Raw genomic sequence first — 17,141 nt, forward strand, 5'->3', positions numbered from 1 at the left:
TTTGAAAGGTAAATAGGCATTCAAGCACTCAAAATACTTTGCAGAGTTAGCTGACCAGGATCAGGGCTTTCTGAGACAGTCACATAGTCAGTTGGGGGAAAAAATGACTCATTTTTATGAAGCATCCAACTCCATTATCCTTTATGTAGCCAAGACCCCAAATTACCCTGATGTACTTGGCCGAGTACGGGATGAATAGGTTGGCTAGAGGAAGAAACTGGTAGTGCCTGTAATTTCTGTGTATCTCTGGGAGGTCCATGTGAGGAAATCTGTAACAATAATTTGAAGACTTTTCACACAAAGTAATTCAGCATTATTATTTTTCTATCTTTTGAAATAAATTACATAAAGTGTTTTAGAAGTAGGAGTAGTAAATGACAAAAATTTCTTCTAAATGAAACACTGTTTCCTACCTAACATGTACTTCTTCCCTTTTGATTCTTACCCGCTTCCTGTCACTCTAGCATCTGAACAACTTAATATTTCATGCCTCTGTTTAACAACAGCCCTATAAGTTAATAGTGGTGCCTATATCTCAATGACTGGATGAGGGGATTTTTCCAGGCTTCTAAGTGCTCAGTAAGACTGTAATGTGCACCAGGCACGCCAGGGGTTCTGGAAAAATAAAACCCACAAGTTCTGGCTAGAAGGACTCTCCAGTGACTACCACCCTTGTCCCAGCCAAGCTTTTGTCCATGCCATGACCCACTCAGTCTAGGTGCTACCATTATTGCCAACAGTGTTTTCTCCCTATAAAACTTCCTGGAGGGATACTGGGAAATAAAGCAAGTTATTGTTACCTGGTCTTTAGTAGACCTGTTGGCAGAAAAACTATTTACATATTCAAAACAGCAGAGGTCATGCTATTTACAAAGAATATGTGTTTTGTGTTTATGTCATCCATTGAAAATCATCAGGTAGCAGGGATCACAGAATTGCTTTCAGCTAAGCCAGAAATACAAGAGTCAGATGTTACTAATAAACTCTGATTTCAATTGATTGAATAATTATTTTATTCAGCCAGTTTTCTTTAGAAAGTGGTTACATCAAATGATTTGAAAACTGTTCCAGATGTCAGTTGTTCTTTTTCAGTAGGAATGCATGAGCAAATGGAAGATAGGTCTGATCAATACAAATATCATACCTAAGTTATGACCCCGAATTCTATCTTAATATATCTGACAAGCAATTTCACTCCTAGCAAAACTAAACCTTAGAATATTTAAACAAATATTCACTTGTTATTCTGAATTACAGAATACACTCCTGTGTCCCTTCCAGCAACAAGTATCTCTGGATGTTTGCTTTAATCTTGACGCAAGTTCATCCTTCCTGGTATCATTTAACTTAATGTCAGGTCTTACTGAAAATCTTCAGTCAAAACTATTAAGAGCATACTGGTTTTTGATTGAATGACTCGTTTGTGAACCATGCTGCTTCCTATAGAAAATGTTGACTCTTGGTTGAAATTGCCGGAAAACCAAAAGTGCTGCCTTGGATGTACTTTCTCCATTCTTCCCATCCCCACTTGCTTCTGTGTCCAGCTTCCTTGGTCAGATTACACTGCCTGTGAAGCATTTAAATGCCTCTAAGAGCAGTGAGATACAGTGCACTATGGAGGCAGAGATCAAAAAATGTCAGAGCAAAACGTTTGCAAACAACTGGTTTTTTTCCCTCTTCTGGCTTTGAGATCTCTTACTCTGAAATAGTGATTTACAGCAAGATCACGTTACTTGTTAACATATTCATCATGCTTTTGACAGCTTAATAGGTTTCAATAGCTCATTTTAAAAAGCTGACAAGCATTTCAAAATATGATTCCTGATATGTCATTAAAAATAATTCTGTTTTAAGATACAGCACTTCCTTTAAAAACAAAGCAAAACAGAACAAAACTTAAAACCAAACAACAATTCACTGTGCTTTTTTAGGGCTTAAAACAGTGAATATTTTTTCACTGAGGTTTCACAAGTTCTGAGACAGTAAATAAAGCAGCGATTTCTAATGTCTTTCTGTGGCTTGTAAGAAAGTAGATACAATGAAACTGTAGTTTACACAGAGCAGCCAAAGAAGTGTTAATTTATGAAGACCAGTGAGCTCTTTTGCGTAGATTTGCTCCTTAGCAACAAAAAGTTCTGGGTAAAATCCTGGCTACCCTGACTTTAGTGGGAATTTAATCACTGACTTCAATAGCTTTGACTGTACTAGTAAATAAAAAATGCTTGGGACTTTTCTCTGCACTACTACATTGTAGTTGCCTACTGGAGCTGTCTTCATGCCCCCTCCTGAGCCCTGCACAGGAGTGGTGTTGTAGTGGTCCTAACTGGCCAAGGACTCTTCTGGCAACCAGCAGCACAAACTAGCATAACCATGGACAGTGAGGCTAGAAATTCACCTTCTCCATCCAGTCTCTTTTAACTAAAGCATACTTGGTCCCTTGTTTCTCTGTTCCTTCCATAATTTCAATATCTGAAAGATCAGATGATTAAATATAGGCATCACCTGATTTTTTTCCAGTGCAGTTCAAAGGGAACAAGAAACATTCTAGCAAAGTAGATGGTTAGTTAAAAGCTTGATTTGAATTCTCCCCCCTCAAAGTAAAAAAAATATCTGTAGAGTAATAAAATTTTAAGTGTCCTCAAAACTGTAAATGTTAAGCAACTATTTTATTTAATTGCATACCATATGCCATATTTGGCACACATTAAAATCTGTAGGGTTTCTATGTGTTTCTTACTGCTCAGTAACTAGTACTTAGTTAAATATTTAATCTAAAACTTCTTAAATACAGAAGTAGCCTGCATGAATTTATAGTCTCCTGACATGCAAGAAAGGAAAAGGTAAAAATCTGTAACTCTATAAAGCTTTAGAGGGTAAAAAACCGTATATAATGAGTAGGAATCACCTTCCCTCTGGATCACTGAAAGTTAGGTCATATGCTCCATCTAACATGACATAAATTTTACGAATTAAATTGCCCTGCAGTACCAACTTAATGCATCCTCCTATCCACCGTGTATCTATTTGAAAACAAACACTGAATTGGCTCTTTCAGGCTGGGAAGTCTAAAAATGTTTCTCCTGACTCTGCAATTAAGCATTTAAATGAACTTTCAATGAACTGTGTTTTTTGAAAGTCTCCAATAAGAATTATCCTCTATTGATCATCTGCTGTGTATCTTCTTCCCTCATTTATGACTCTAAAGAATCGAAAATAAGGATTTGTCCTATATTGTAGAGTAATGATGGCTTTTCACGGTAAGGAATTATAACATTCTGAAGGCAGAAAGGGCTCTACAGCATGCTAAATCAAATTAGAAGTAATTACAATTAATTTTTGTAGCCTTTTTTAAAAAATAAAATTGTTGCCAGAAGGAAGAATTTTAAACCAGATGGAGAAAGAATTGCTGGCTTTTAAAATAATGGAATCAACCAAGTTAGAAAAGACCTCTGAGATCATCAAGTCCAACCCTTGATCCAACACCACCATGGTTACTAAACCATGGCACTAAGTGCCACATCCAGTCTCATCTTAAAAACCCCCTGGCACAGTGAATCCACCACCTCCCTGGGCAGCCCATTCCAATGTGTGATTACTCTCTCTGTAAAAAATTTCTTCCTAATATTCAACCTAAACCTCCCCTGGCACAGCTTAAGACTGTGCCCTCTTGTCCTACTGCTAGTTGCCTGGGAGAATCGAAACTGACGCCCACCTGGCCACAACCTCCTTTCAGGTAGTTGTAGAGAGTGATGAGGTCTCCCCTGAGCCTCCTCTTCTCCAGGCTGAACAACCCCAGCTCCCTCAACCTCTCCTCACAGGACTTGTGCTCGAGTCCCTTCACCAGCCTCGTTGCTCTTCTCTGGACCTGCTCCAGGACCTCAGTATCCTTCCTGAACTGAACTGAGGGGCCCAGAACTGGACACAGTACTCCAGGTGTGGCCTCACCAGCTCTGAGTACAGGGGAAGAGTCACTTCCCTGGACCCACTGGCCACATTGTTCCTGATACAGGCCAGGATGCCATTGGCCTTCTTGGCCACCTGGTCACACTGCTGGCTCATGTTCAGCTTCCTGTCAACCCAAACTCCCAGGTCCCTTTCTGCCTGGCTGCTCTCCAGCCACTCTGTCCCCAGCCTGTAGCACTGCCTGGGGTTGTTGTGGCCAAAGTGCAGGACCCAGCCCTTGGCCTTGTTGAACCTCATCCCGTTGGAATCAGCCCAACTCTCCAGTCTGTCCAGGTCCCTCTGAAGAGCCCTCCTGCCTTCCAGCTGATCGACACTCCCCCCAACTTGGTGTCATCTGCAAATTTCCTAATGGTACACTCAATGCCCTCATCCATATCATCAATAAAGATATTAAACAGAACTGGGCCCAACACTGATCCCTGGGGGACACCACTAGTGACCGGCCGCCAACTGGATGCAGCACCATTCACCACCACTCTCTGGGCCTGGCCCTCCAGCCAGTTCCTAACCCAGCACAGAGTGCCCCTGTCCAAGCCATGGACTGCCAGCTGTCTCAGGAGAATGACGTGGGAGACAGTGTCAAAGACTTTGCTGAAGTCCAGGTAGACTAAATCCACAGCCTTCCCCTCATCCACCAGGCGGGTCACCTGATCGTAAAAGAAGATCAGGTTGGTCAGACAGGACCTGCCCTTCCTAAGCCTGTGCTGGCTGGGTCTGATACCTTGTCCATCCTGTAGGTGTTGTATGACTGCACTTAGGATGGTCTGCTTCATAACCTTGCCAGGAACTGAGATCAGGCTGACAGGCCTGTAGTTTTCCGGGTCCTCCTTCCGGCCCTTTTTGTGGATCGGTGTGACATTTACCAACTTCCAATCATCTGGGACTTCCCTAATGAGCCAGGACTGTTGGTAAATGATGGAGAGCAGCTTGGTGAGCTCTTCCACCAGCTCCCTCATCACCCTAGGATGGATTCCATCTGGTCCCATAGACTTGTGAAGATCCAAGTGGCTCAGCAGGTCGCTAACTGTTTTTGATTCCCTCACTTGAGTTGCAATGCCATATAAAAAACTTGGGAGGAAGAATGGGAGCAGAAATATTCACTTAATGAAAACAGTTCAATAAGAAAATAAAAGCAAAGCCACAGTTTGCCTGAAGCTAAGGGACTCAAACTTAGAGCCGCCTGAAGCTGAGGGACTCAAACTTAGAGCCTCCACTACTCTACCTTTCCTTAGTAGTGACAGGAGATTTTCATAGATGAGTTCCAAAACTATGATAAAAGTTTCACCTGCATTTTGCCTCAACAACCCGCATTTTTTTTCATGAAAGTGATTCCACTGGAAATATGGAAGCACATGGAAATAAAAGTGAGATTTCTTCTGAAAAATTAATAATCCAAAAAGAAAATGTTTGTACTTGGGTGCCTTCCCAAGGTACAATGTAAAAGATGTCTTTTTCTGGATTTCTTTTTTTATAATTATTATTTTAGGATGGATTAAAATTACAAAGCTTTATTTTGTTAGCAAAAGTCCTAAAGTCTTCCTCAACTCTGGTAACATATGGCATTCTTTAATTTTCAAGATCACCAGGAGCATTAAATCTAGAGTAATCAAAGGGATAATGTACCATGGAAAGATGAAGTTAATTCAATTGCAGTAACGTTATTGGCACTACATGGTACCCAGGTACAGCAGAAGTTAATCAAGGCAATGACTATCTGACATCTAGTCATTGAAAATAATTTAGTATTAGTTTAGTGTAGATTTTACACACAGAGAGATAACTTCTACACTAAAGCTTCAGCTCTTTTTAATACTGCTTAATAGCCAAAATCAGCACATTATTTTGGCACAGATTTCTAATGGAACAGTTCTGACTTTGTATCAGAAACTATAACCATGATTATGTGAAGAAAATAGTTGTCTTCAGAAAGTTTGACATTCTCTGATTGCAACTTAAAATTGTGGTATGTTCATCACTGGGAAAAGGGTTACTCAAAATGCAGAATTTTTTCCTGTCCTGTTCACATTTTATTTTTGAACACATAAAGTGCTCTTGGATTTTTTATGTGTAGTTCCAAATAATTTCACATAGATACTCATCTGCTGTGTAGCCTACTTATCAAGAAACTCTGTTGAAAGCTGAGAATTCAAAGTGTACTGACCTTGCAGCACAGAATATTTCCTTCTCATCAAAAAGAATAAATATTCAGTGCTTTTAATTGAGACTCTAATGAAACAGTTAGTGTTTCCCATTTCAACTGGTTCCCTCTAAAATTTTTTAAACTTTCTTTCTCTAAGCTTTTTTAATAAAGCATTCCCCCAGTGAACTGGTTTGTTAAAATATTTCTGCAAACCAAACATCTGAAGAGGTGTGTTGCAAATATGAATCAAGTGGAAACTGAGGTTTTAAAGCGTGTTTAAAAAAATACTGTTTGCAAGTTATCTTCCATTTTTTCGCTTAGGATGTTCCATCAACATCATAATTTCTGGAAGGATAATACCCAGGAAGAACTCAAAGTGAGTTGTTTCCTGTAAACTATCTTCTGATAGCTAATAGTGGACTCTCTTCACTAGCTTCTAGTAGTGAGTTACTTAATGTTTAGGAAACAGTGAAAGAACTCAGATAGTAATGCAAAATCATGTAATTCAAATACAGGCTGGAGTTTTAGCATAATAAAATTGTCAAAAAAGTAGCACTGAGAAGGAATCTGCAGGTATGTCTAAAATTGCTTCTATGTGGCTTGGAGAAAATTTGTGTTAACAACTTCTTTCCCTTCTCTAGCAGCAAGGGCATGAAAGACAGTGCATCAATATTTTGTCAATGGTAGATCAACTTCTTTATAAGTGTTAGAGCTTCAACTGTTCATATTTGGTGGTATCCTTAGGAAAGACAAAGTTTACTTTTTCTTTGAGCTTTACTGCAATTGCTTTCTTACCCATTAATTCCTGAAGAGGCATGAGCACTGCAGCTCTTATAAGTGACTGATGTAACAGACTCAAGAGCCAGACAGACGTAAATCCCATTTCTTAGATGTCTTCTATAGTGCTGTCAAACCTGCAGTCAACGACATTACAGTACTGTGCATTTAAAACTGTGAATGAGACTCAGCAATGACATGTGTTTCTTGTAAGAAAATATGCAATGGAAACTGATCTCTGTGCGTGTGATTTTGCTCGTTTTAGTATTTAATGCAGTTAAGTACCAGATTAATGTCTCTGTACAATCCTACTAAGTTAGTTAGCCAGGTCTGTAAATAATATATTAAATCTTATTCTGAGTTTCCTAATAAAGCACATTGAACCATTCCTTTTAATAATATTGCTACTATGACCTAACATAAGAAACAAGTACTACTTTCTTCCCAATAGAGAAGTCAAAGATTAACACAGCCTCAAGTGGAATCTTTGTGGTAAGAAGGAGGAGTAGAAGTTTGAAGGGTTACCTTAAATTACCCCAGCAGTAATTACCTTTCAGAAGTTCAGATTCAACAGTCCACTCTCAAAAGACTAAATTTACTCAAATTGCAGGCAGTATCATGTCTGTAAATAGCGTCAAATGCAATGGATTGGGCAGTTAGAAAATGCTGATTTGCTAGCTGAGTTAATGAATATTCTTTGCCCCCCCCCCAAAAAAAAAAAAGATATAGTACTTGGCTTAAATTTAAAGATTTGGATTTTAATGTGAGATCAGAAAAAGGAAATCAGACTCTAATTCCTGACATATGGTTCTTTCAGTCTGCTTCCAGAAGCTTTTTGTAGCCAAAAGTGATAGACAGCAGAGAAATGATTTTCTGATTTTTATTTGTTTTAGCTGATCTATAAACAGTGCATTCACCTAAAGACTGAGATTCCAGAGACTTATTCTCCTTGGAACCATGAAGCTAAAGAAACACAGACAAAGTCATGAACAAGGGCAACTTTTTTTTTTCTACTTGTCATGAGGAGAATAAAGCTTTTATCATCTTTAATAACAAATGACTACAACACTTATTGCTTTCAGTGTAAGAAGCTGCAAGATCAAGGTGATAGAGCATTCTCCAAAGGATACAATGGGGAGCAAAAGCACTATTCTAGTATAGTGAAATAGAAATTCTTACCAAAATGGTAGTCATCCATTTTAAACTGAATTATACTCAAGGAAAGAAAAAGACCGTAGCTGGGCTTTTTTGATGCATTATAGTCACAGTCAGCTGAAAGCTCTGAGTAATGAAGCAGATGATACTATGTGAGGTTGTCCATTTAAGCTTCCCAGGAGTAAGGAATTTAGTATAACAATTTATGGACTTTGGTTCCCATGGAAGGAAATATGTGTGTGCCTATCCTGAAACAACTGAAAGTAAAAGCTGAAAAATAAAGTAACTGTTCCCAGGGCTTTTCACATTTGACTTGATTTCTGCATTAATCATCTCTATCACAAACAGTCCTTGGCTGTAGTCCATGAAGACAAAGGAATGATTTCACAAAGCAAAGGAAGACATTTTTCATTTACTTGTGGACACCCTCAGTCTGAAAGGTAATCTTTCAATAACAGAGAAATTTAATGTGAAAGCAATGCTATTGACAAGTAAGGTTAACTGGACTGAAGGAATGTTGAGTTTCACTTCACATCCTACATAAAGACACTTGTCTTTGTGCCCAATATGTTTGCACTTAGAACCCTGGAAAGTTTAAGGCTAATCTTAACTTTTTTTTCTTTCCCTTGTCTTTCCTAGCAATTGACAATTTGCAAACCAATCATGATGCTTATCGTGTCCCTTAAAAGGTTTCACACAAACCTTATAAGGTTTCCAACAAAAAAAGAGGGAAATTTCACAAGTGAAAGGTCTGAGAAATAATAGTCTGTATTGATGTGCAATGTAATTCACAGCCTTCTCACCCACAGCTGACTGCTGAGCTGTGCAAAGCCTGGAAACACAGTAAATCCATGTAAACTCATATCTGAAGTCAAAGACAGCTGATACAAAGCTGAAATTTCTTTTAATGAGGAATTCTGTAGGAAAGATTATTTAGGCAGAATGCATAGGGATGTTTTTCCTATTTCCAGTGAGAACATTTTGCTCTATGATGCTGAATCAATACTGAATTTGGGCTGTTGACTTTGCGGTGTTTCCCATAGCATTCTTGGGTGCAAGGTGGCCTAAGAGGACATTCAGCAATGCTCAGCTGCAGGGCTTGGAACACAATTCCCAGATTTGCCCATCCTCTGGGACACCTGTGGCATCAGGAGTTCTCCTGTTACAGACAGGAAAATGCCGGGAGGCCATGAGGTGATCTGACAAGAATTTAGACAAAGTTTCTAATAGAACTCATTTTTCATCAAAAATTTGCCTGACTGGTCTAATATCACAAAGTATTTTGATTACTGTATTTTTTAGAAGAAACCCCGTTCACTGAAAGTTTTCAATTACTTCTGGAAGGGGCAGTATCACCATGTCACATAGCTTCTACTTTATCTTTTCTGCCATGAAAACCTTAGCATGTCTGTACTTAATGGGACGGCTGTGATCAACAATGTTTTTCATGTGTCTGAATTGATGTATTTTCCTCTGCAAGATGAAGGTATAGAGCTGATGAATGAAAATTCCTGGTTGTTTTGTTCTTTGGTCATGGGGGTTTTTGTTTTGTTTTGGTTTGGTTTGGTTTTTTTTGGTGGTGGTTTTTTTGGTTTTTTGTTGGTTTGGTTTGATTTGGTTGGTTGGTTTTTTGGGTTTTGTTTGTTTTTAGGGGGAAGTATGCAAGATGAGAGAAGGGACAAAAGCAGAATAATTCTGGGACCTCTGTAGATCATGGCTTCACAGTCAGACAGGATTGTTCAGGGCTTATTCAGGAAAGTTTAAAAAATCTATAAGGATGCAGGTTCATCAGCCTTTCTTAGGCGATCTGCTGCTTTTCCCTTGCTGCAGATTGTGTCTGTTGCCTCTTGTAGACAGTGTGTCTCTGGTGCAATCTTCTCTGTAACCACTTGACAAGTAGTTGAAGGCAACAATAATATTCCTATCTCTAGCCTTCTCCTCTTCAACAACCCCCCTTCTGTCAGTCACTTTTCACACACCATATGCTCCAGCCTCCACATCATCTTGGTGGCTCTCCACTGGTCTTACTCCAGTTTCTCAATATCTTTCTGTCTTTCCTGTACTACAAAGCCCAAAACTGGAGGCATTACTTCAAATCTTGTCTCACAAGTGCTGAATATAGGACAAAAAATGCTCCTTTTGACCTGCTAGCAAGAGTATACTCCCAGTAAGTGATCTGTCCTTCCTCCCTGCAGAGGGATATTTCTGAGTCTTGTACACCAACACCCCTAGTTCCTTGTCTTCTTTCTCTCCCACTAATGCCAAGTCTTCCCTGTTACATGATCTTATTTCATCCCAGATGAAGGATTTTGCATATACTTGCATGGTGCCTGCAGGAGTGCATTCTTCTCCATCATGCTTTAAACCTCGGTTTGTAGTCATTGACACATTACTTGAGTAATACAATCCAAATACTACCGTAGTATACTGTACTTACAGCTGTACCTTTCTTCAGACACAACATACAGCAGGGTAAAACAACAAAAACAGGTTCTAGAAATAATAATTTAGCTTTCTGAAGTGAATATTTTCCATGCAGGATGAAAACTGTATCCCTTAGGATAATGTTTTTTCAGTGGAGTTTTCATTTTAACACCCAAAAGCTATAAATATCAAATGCACGTCCACATTTATTGCAAATGTTACTGTGCATGTATTTGGACAGCTATGTACTTATTTATGCCTGAATGGGATATAAAATACCTTATTTGCCTAAGTAAGCACCACTAAAATTCCTGCCACATATTCAGGCACTGGCTCCCAGTGAAGGCTTCCAAGACATGGTCAGCAGCTTCTGGGCTCAGATCCTTTTGCGGACTCGACATTCAAAGAAACAGGATGAAGAAGGAGTCTTTGCCAGATAAGGGAAGGGAAAGCATTTTGTTATTAGGATGCATAGATGGGGAATTGTGAGACCTATCTTGTATAAAACCACAATCTGAATAAGCCTTGTTGAAGTTTGGCAGGTGAATCTAACAAACCAGCCTTTGAGAATGTCCCTACAAACCTGATTGATGACGCAGCCAGGTGAAGGAAAAATAAAAATGGTTGTGATGGTTTTCCTGCCACCTCTCCAGTGCCCATAAGGAGCCAAAAGGCTGCAGCACATAAATCCTTTTACAAATCATTTGGTCTTATTGTTCTTGGTTACAATTTACCTTTTCTTGCATTTAAGACAGTAGGTGTGATGAAGTCTTAGCATGATTGAAAACAATAGGCATTTTCACTATGCATTTTCACTCCAAGGATGGAATCAACACTTCGACACAAGCAATTTAATACCAATTTGTTTTTTCCAAGATAGTTGTCTGGTCTCTTTTATTCTCAGTGGTAAGGACAGAGGTACCTAATGTGCAGGGCATTCCAGCAGGTTAGATACCTATCTTGGAGACCTACTGCTTGTTTCAGTTTCCCATTTTGGAGGCAAATTCTACAGCTACATATAGACTTCTAAAAGTGCTTGAAGAATACTTAACATAATTTTGTGGACTTTAATTTTAAAATATATATGCAAGAGTAAGATGCTATTTTTTTGTACAGATTAACTTTTTTAACAGATATGAAATTGATTTTTTGAAAATTGTAGTCATCCAATAGGGAAGCATGTGAAGGTCTGTGTCTAATCTGTTTAACTGCTTCATGTCATTGCTTAGTTTCAGTCTCCCACAAAGATCAGGAAAAGAGCTATTATAATAGGGAATGGGGGTTTGTGTGTTGGAATTTCCCTTGGATCTGATCTTGTTCTGAATCTTATGAGGTTGTTTTACTGCCTGTAATTAATATTGGGCACGTAGAACTGTTAACAATGGCAAAAAAATTGATTGTAAAGAGTTGAAATATCAGTTTTGGATGTGCAAATGGAACTGGCAAAAAGCAAAATACTTTGTGACCACCTTCTGTATTTGGCATTGTTCATAGCTGTTTTATTATACAAATGCTTTGCTATGGAGTTGAAAACTCCTTGTGCTACTTTAATTTCCTTTTGTGTAAGTTCATAGGAATTCCTTTGACAGTGGAGATCCGAGGCAAGTACAACAGGAATCAGATGCAGAATTTTCTCTCAAGAATCATCAGAATTTTTAGAAATTAATTCTGCAAGGACATAACAGCAACAACAACAACATAATATTTAAAACTTTTTTAAAAAATTATTTGTAAATTGAGCTCAGAAACACTGCAGGTTACAGAACTTCCATACAGCCCTACCTCTTGGTCATCAGCTGAAAGTTTATAGAGAAACAAAAACCTAAAAATCCTGAAACTTTGCCACTCATAGGTTTATACTTTGTTTCACTGACTACTTTTGCTCTCATGATGTGACTGTGGTGAGTGTTAATGGATCAGAAAAGGAGGAGTCAAAAATTATAAGTATCATGCTTGATTCTCGTCTCAAGCAATAAATGCAAACTCCTTTAGGCTCTGGAGATCTCCAGTGACTTACTCTATGTGGAAGGCCCTGGAAAGCTTTGAAATGGCTATGCAACAGCCATGGTGATCTGTGTAGGTGAAAGCAAAGTGTGTAACTAGGCTGCTGGAGACACAAAACTTTTGCAGGACTAGATAGATGAAACAAATAGTGAGCAAGTAAATCAAGTTTTCTTGATTGCCTGCTTTCTTCAGTCTGGACATAACAGACAGTAATTTCAAGCCATTATCTTTCATATTTTACGTTTCCAGGACCAAAAAACTCTTGAGATAAGTAAACTGTGGGAAATCAAAAGCAGAAAATATGTTTGCATATTTCAAACACCTTCCCCCCATTCTTTCCTGTGATTGATTTGACTTGCTCAGCACTGAGCCATCCCACTGTTCCACTGCTGTTGAAGCACCAGTACATCATATCCCTGGCCTGGCTGACAGGGTGTGATGTTGTTGGATAACAATGCAAAGTGCCTGTGTGCTTAGGGGCTGGCCCAGTGCCGAGGGCAGACCTATGATGTATGCACCAATTCAAGGCACAGGATTCCCAGATGGGAGCGCAGCGGTGAAGCGCTCTCCGTGGATGCCATAAGTGCCCTCATTATTCACACTCTGGACAGCATAAGTGCCTCCATTACTCACATGTGGGTCCACTGTATATTGAGTAAAATATGTATCTTTATTGTTTACTCAGTCACAGTGCAGCATTTATCAAGTTCAATGTTAGTGAATCAAGTATGCAAGCATATGACCTTTTTAACCTTTTTTCATTTGCTCTTATCATGCTGGTAGGTGATCTCAGGACTAAAAACAGTGACCTGCTATGTCATCAAAGCAAATGCTGTGCCAGTGCAGAATTTATGTCCTTTTGTGGGGGATAGATCAGATATCAGATGGAATTACTCTCAATCATAACAAAATGAAAATGCTAATTAAACTAACATTGTTTGAATGTAAAATATAGTACAAAAGCAGGATATATATACTTTGAAAGATTGTAATATATGAAGAATATTTATTTTCTTAAATAATATTATGTCATGGATGGTATACAGTCATCTATTTTACTGTTATAGAGTAGTGATGAAAGTTTTTCCAATAGGCCAAGTATATCACTTTTACTTTGATATATGTCAAAAGAAAGTAATCTCTATTCAGACTCTGAAATACATATGTAACTCAAATTTTGAAAGCTTTTGAGGAGGAGAAGGACAGAGTGAGTGAAAAGTCCCTTTGCAGCTGTTTACATCAGGTTTAATGTCAGTGGGGACACCAAGGACTGGGTGACACTCACAAGCATGGCTTTCTTTGACATGGCCCTCAAAAAGTTACAAATTAACACTCACCAAGCCAGAAAGAATTAAGAAGAAGAAGAGCAGGAGATCAGCAAAGCAATCAAAGGATTGATCTTCTGCAGAATAGTACCACTAATGAAAAAGATGTTCACAGACAACTTACCCAACAGACAATGAGGAGATGTTAACTGCAAGAGCCGGCAAAAATAAAAAAATACTATCAAATTGTTGGCAGCATGGATATATGTCTTCTTCTCCTTAAATTTAACCCAATAATTTTAAGAGCCTTTTTATGATAGCACTTCGAAATTAACTCAAGTTAAAAGGCCCTTGAGGAATTACTCAATGATGTAACCCTATCTATTTTGGCATGGCCAAATCCTGTTCATCACTGTTACCCTGATCATGGGCAAATTTTTTGGGAAGGACTGGCTGTTTTTATTTGAAAACGGAGCAGGAAATCTACATGAAATGACTCATGTATCTGCTAGAATGATAGAGTGGTAGCAGCTTAAACAGCTTCTCTTCTGCTATAAACAACTTCATTTGGACTGGTCATGTGAAGAGATACATGTAATTTTTTTCAGTTCTAGTTTCAGTTGGTGGAAGAATTTGTGTTCAAGTGTGATGTGGAACACCTCCAAATTTAGTGCAGGCAGTTTACAGAGACTGAATACCCAGACTGTCTAGAGGGGAATTAGGATGCTTACAGTTGAGAGGATTTATTTTGGAGCTAACAAACAAGTATTCAAACCAGTTCACTCAAGAGATAAAGTAGAAAAGTTGAGATGTGAGCCTCTGATGTTCTGTACAGACTGTGTCCCCATCTTGATGTGTGGCCTGTCTTGAACCGTTTAGACAGTACCCTGCCTCCACAAGGCAATAATACCAGCTATCCTTCTCTGAAGTCATGTAATCACCTTTAGGTCGGAAAGAGGCTGTAATGAAAATGCTTTCTTATCATATGAATCCAAATTTCTTGCAAATTTAGTATTTTTCCAATATGCGCCTGGATTTTTAAATTTTTAAGTCCCCTAGACCAGGCACAGGTTTATTGGAAACTCCAACAGACCATTTGAGAACGTTCCCATTCACAGCATTTCTATTTAAAAAGTCAACTTCATTGCTTTTCTTATTATTTATGCACAATATCATGCACAGATGCACAAGTTACTGTTACGTGCAATACTTAAGGCAGGGGCAGTGGAATTGCCAACAGACTTAAAAAATAACCTTTCCTGCCCTCCCCTCTGCAGTCTGGGGTACATCTGATACCACTCCTGCCATCTAACCAACCTATGTAATCTTTCTGCTGGTCTTTCTGCTGATTGGTATTGATTATTTCTCTCACCTGAAAATGAAGAGAAGTCTGCATTTCCTTATTGAACTCACAAGGCCTGATGCTGAGAATACAAACATCTTCTGCTACCCCCTGCAGTAATAATAAACACTCAAGAGACTTGTTTCGACCCATTTAAAAAGATGACCAGAGAACTGCCCATGACCTATTTAAAGAAGTGTTTGAACTGATGACAAATAGAGAATTACAAATGGAGGATTACTATCTGTAGAGTGCAGGCAGAGCTGATGCTCATCTGGAGAAGTGTCGCAGCTCTACTCAGGAATATAAAGCAAACACACTCAAAGGCAGCTTGACTGTGTCTAGCAATCTGTCATGCAGTTTGTCCCAAGAGCTAATATAAATTAGTAACTGACTTACCAGTTTATAGGTGGAATTTTGCTTTCTACTCATCCTTAACTCTGTCCTGCATAGGACAGAGTGTATATTTTCCACAGAGTTTCATTATCTGGAAGGAAAGGAAATTAAGAATTACTGATGAGTAAAGTACCTGTTAACTGAAAATGCTGGTTATATTTCAACAATTAAGCAGTTATACTGAAAGCTATCAAATTTAGATGTTGAATTCACCCTCTTTTACAGCTGGAGGCTTAGAAATGTCTTCTACTGGGAAATATTAATCATGGCTGATGTTTCTCAGCAAAGCTAAGAGAGGGTAATAAAATGCAAGGGAAAAGAAACATGAAGTCTGAAACCTGAGCTGGCTCAAATCACTTGTTTTCTATTGCTTTCAAACAGTCAAGTTATCTTCATTTACAAGCTTGTAGCTTGCATCTTAATTTCACCTTAAAACCAGCAGAAGCTGATGTCTCTGTTAATGCTGTAGGTATTGACAAATTTCCTATCATGATTATCACTTCAGCAGTTAATCAGAACCATGTCTTCTTCATGCACTTTTTTAAACATGATCCCACAGTGCTCAAAAGTTGGCCTTACTTGTGTTGTCTCTATTGTTAACTTACTGGTAGGGATCTCACTGTTTCTTTTCACAATTATAGGAGCTACCTCTTCTTTCATCTGCACACACGTAAGTTGTTGTTATTTTATACAATTTCCCTAGGCACATTGTCTTCCTCAAATTGTTGTCTTCAGTTGTCCCCACATACAGACATTCAGATTCAAAACTGTAACTGTCTTGTTTTCACAGCTTTTGCCTTCCTAATTACAGAATGAATCATATGCTTCATTTCTAATGCAGCTTTTATATTTTCTCTTTTTTATGAGCCAATTTTCATATAGATCATTCCTTTAATTTGTTTCAAGTTGATTTCATGAAAATGTTAAATAGTAGTAAATCCTGAACATATGGGATCTTATTCGGATTGTGAAAGAACATCTCATTTACTGATCATCTTTGAGATCGTAAGTAATAAAACTGCTGGAAAAAACTGCTCCAGGTTTTTAATTTTTAGGAGTGAAGATACCAGTTTGCATTGGCGGGGAGTTGAGAGGAGAAGTTGGCATAATTTGCTGTTTTCCTTGTAACTAGTGCAGTAAACCCAAATTCTATCATTCTGCATTTCTCTCCACAGCTCAACTTATGACTATTTTAATCCATCTGTTACTTCTTACCTAACACATAATGTCTCTATTGTAAAATAACATACTTCAAAATGGAAAACTGCCATTAGAAAGGGCTGATTTTCTTCTGAATGTGTATATTGTGCCACAATTCTGCTCAATAAAGAAGATACACTATTTGAACCTGAAAGGAGGTCGTAATAAGATGAGGGTCGGTCTCTTCTCCCAGGCAGCTAGAGACAGGATAAGAGGACATGGCCTCAAACTGTGCCATCAGAGGTTCAGGTTAGACACTAGGAGGAATTTCTTCATGGCAAGGATTGTGAAATATTGGAATGAACTGCCCAGGGAGGTGGTGGAATCACCATTCCTGGAGATGTTCAAGAAATGACTGGACATGGCACTTAGTACCGTGGTCTAGTTGACATGGTGGTATTTGACCAAAGGTTGGACTCAATGATCTCAGAGATCTTTTCCAACCTAAATGATTCTGTGATCAGAGAAGTGTGTA

The sequence above is a fragment of the Lepidothrix coronata genome, unplaced genomic scaffold (assembly GCF_001604755.1).
Source record: "Lepidothrix coronata isolate B3197 unplaced genomic scaffold, Lepidothrix_coronata-1.0 Scaffold36, whole genome shotgun sequence".
Lineage (NCBI taxonomy): Eukaryota > Metazoa > Chordata > Aves > Passeriformes > Pipridae > Lepidothrix > Lepidothrix coronata.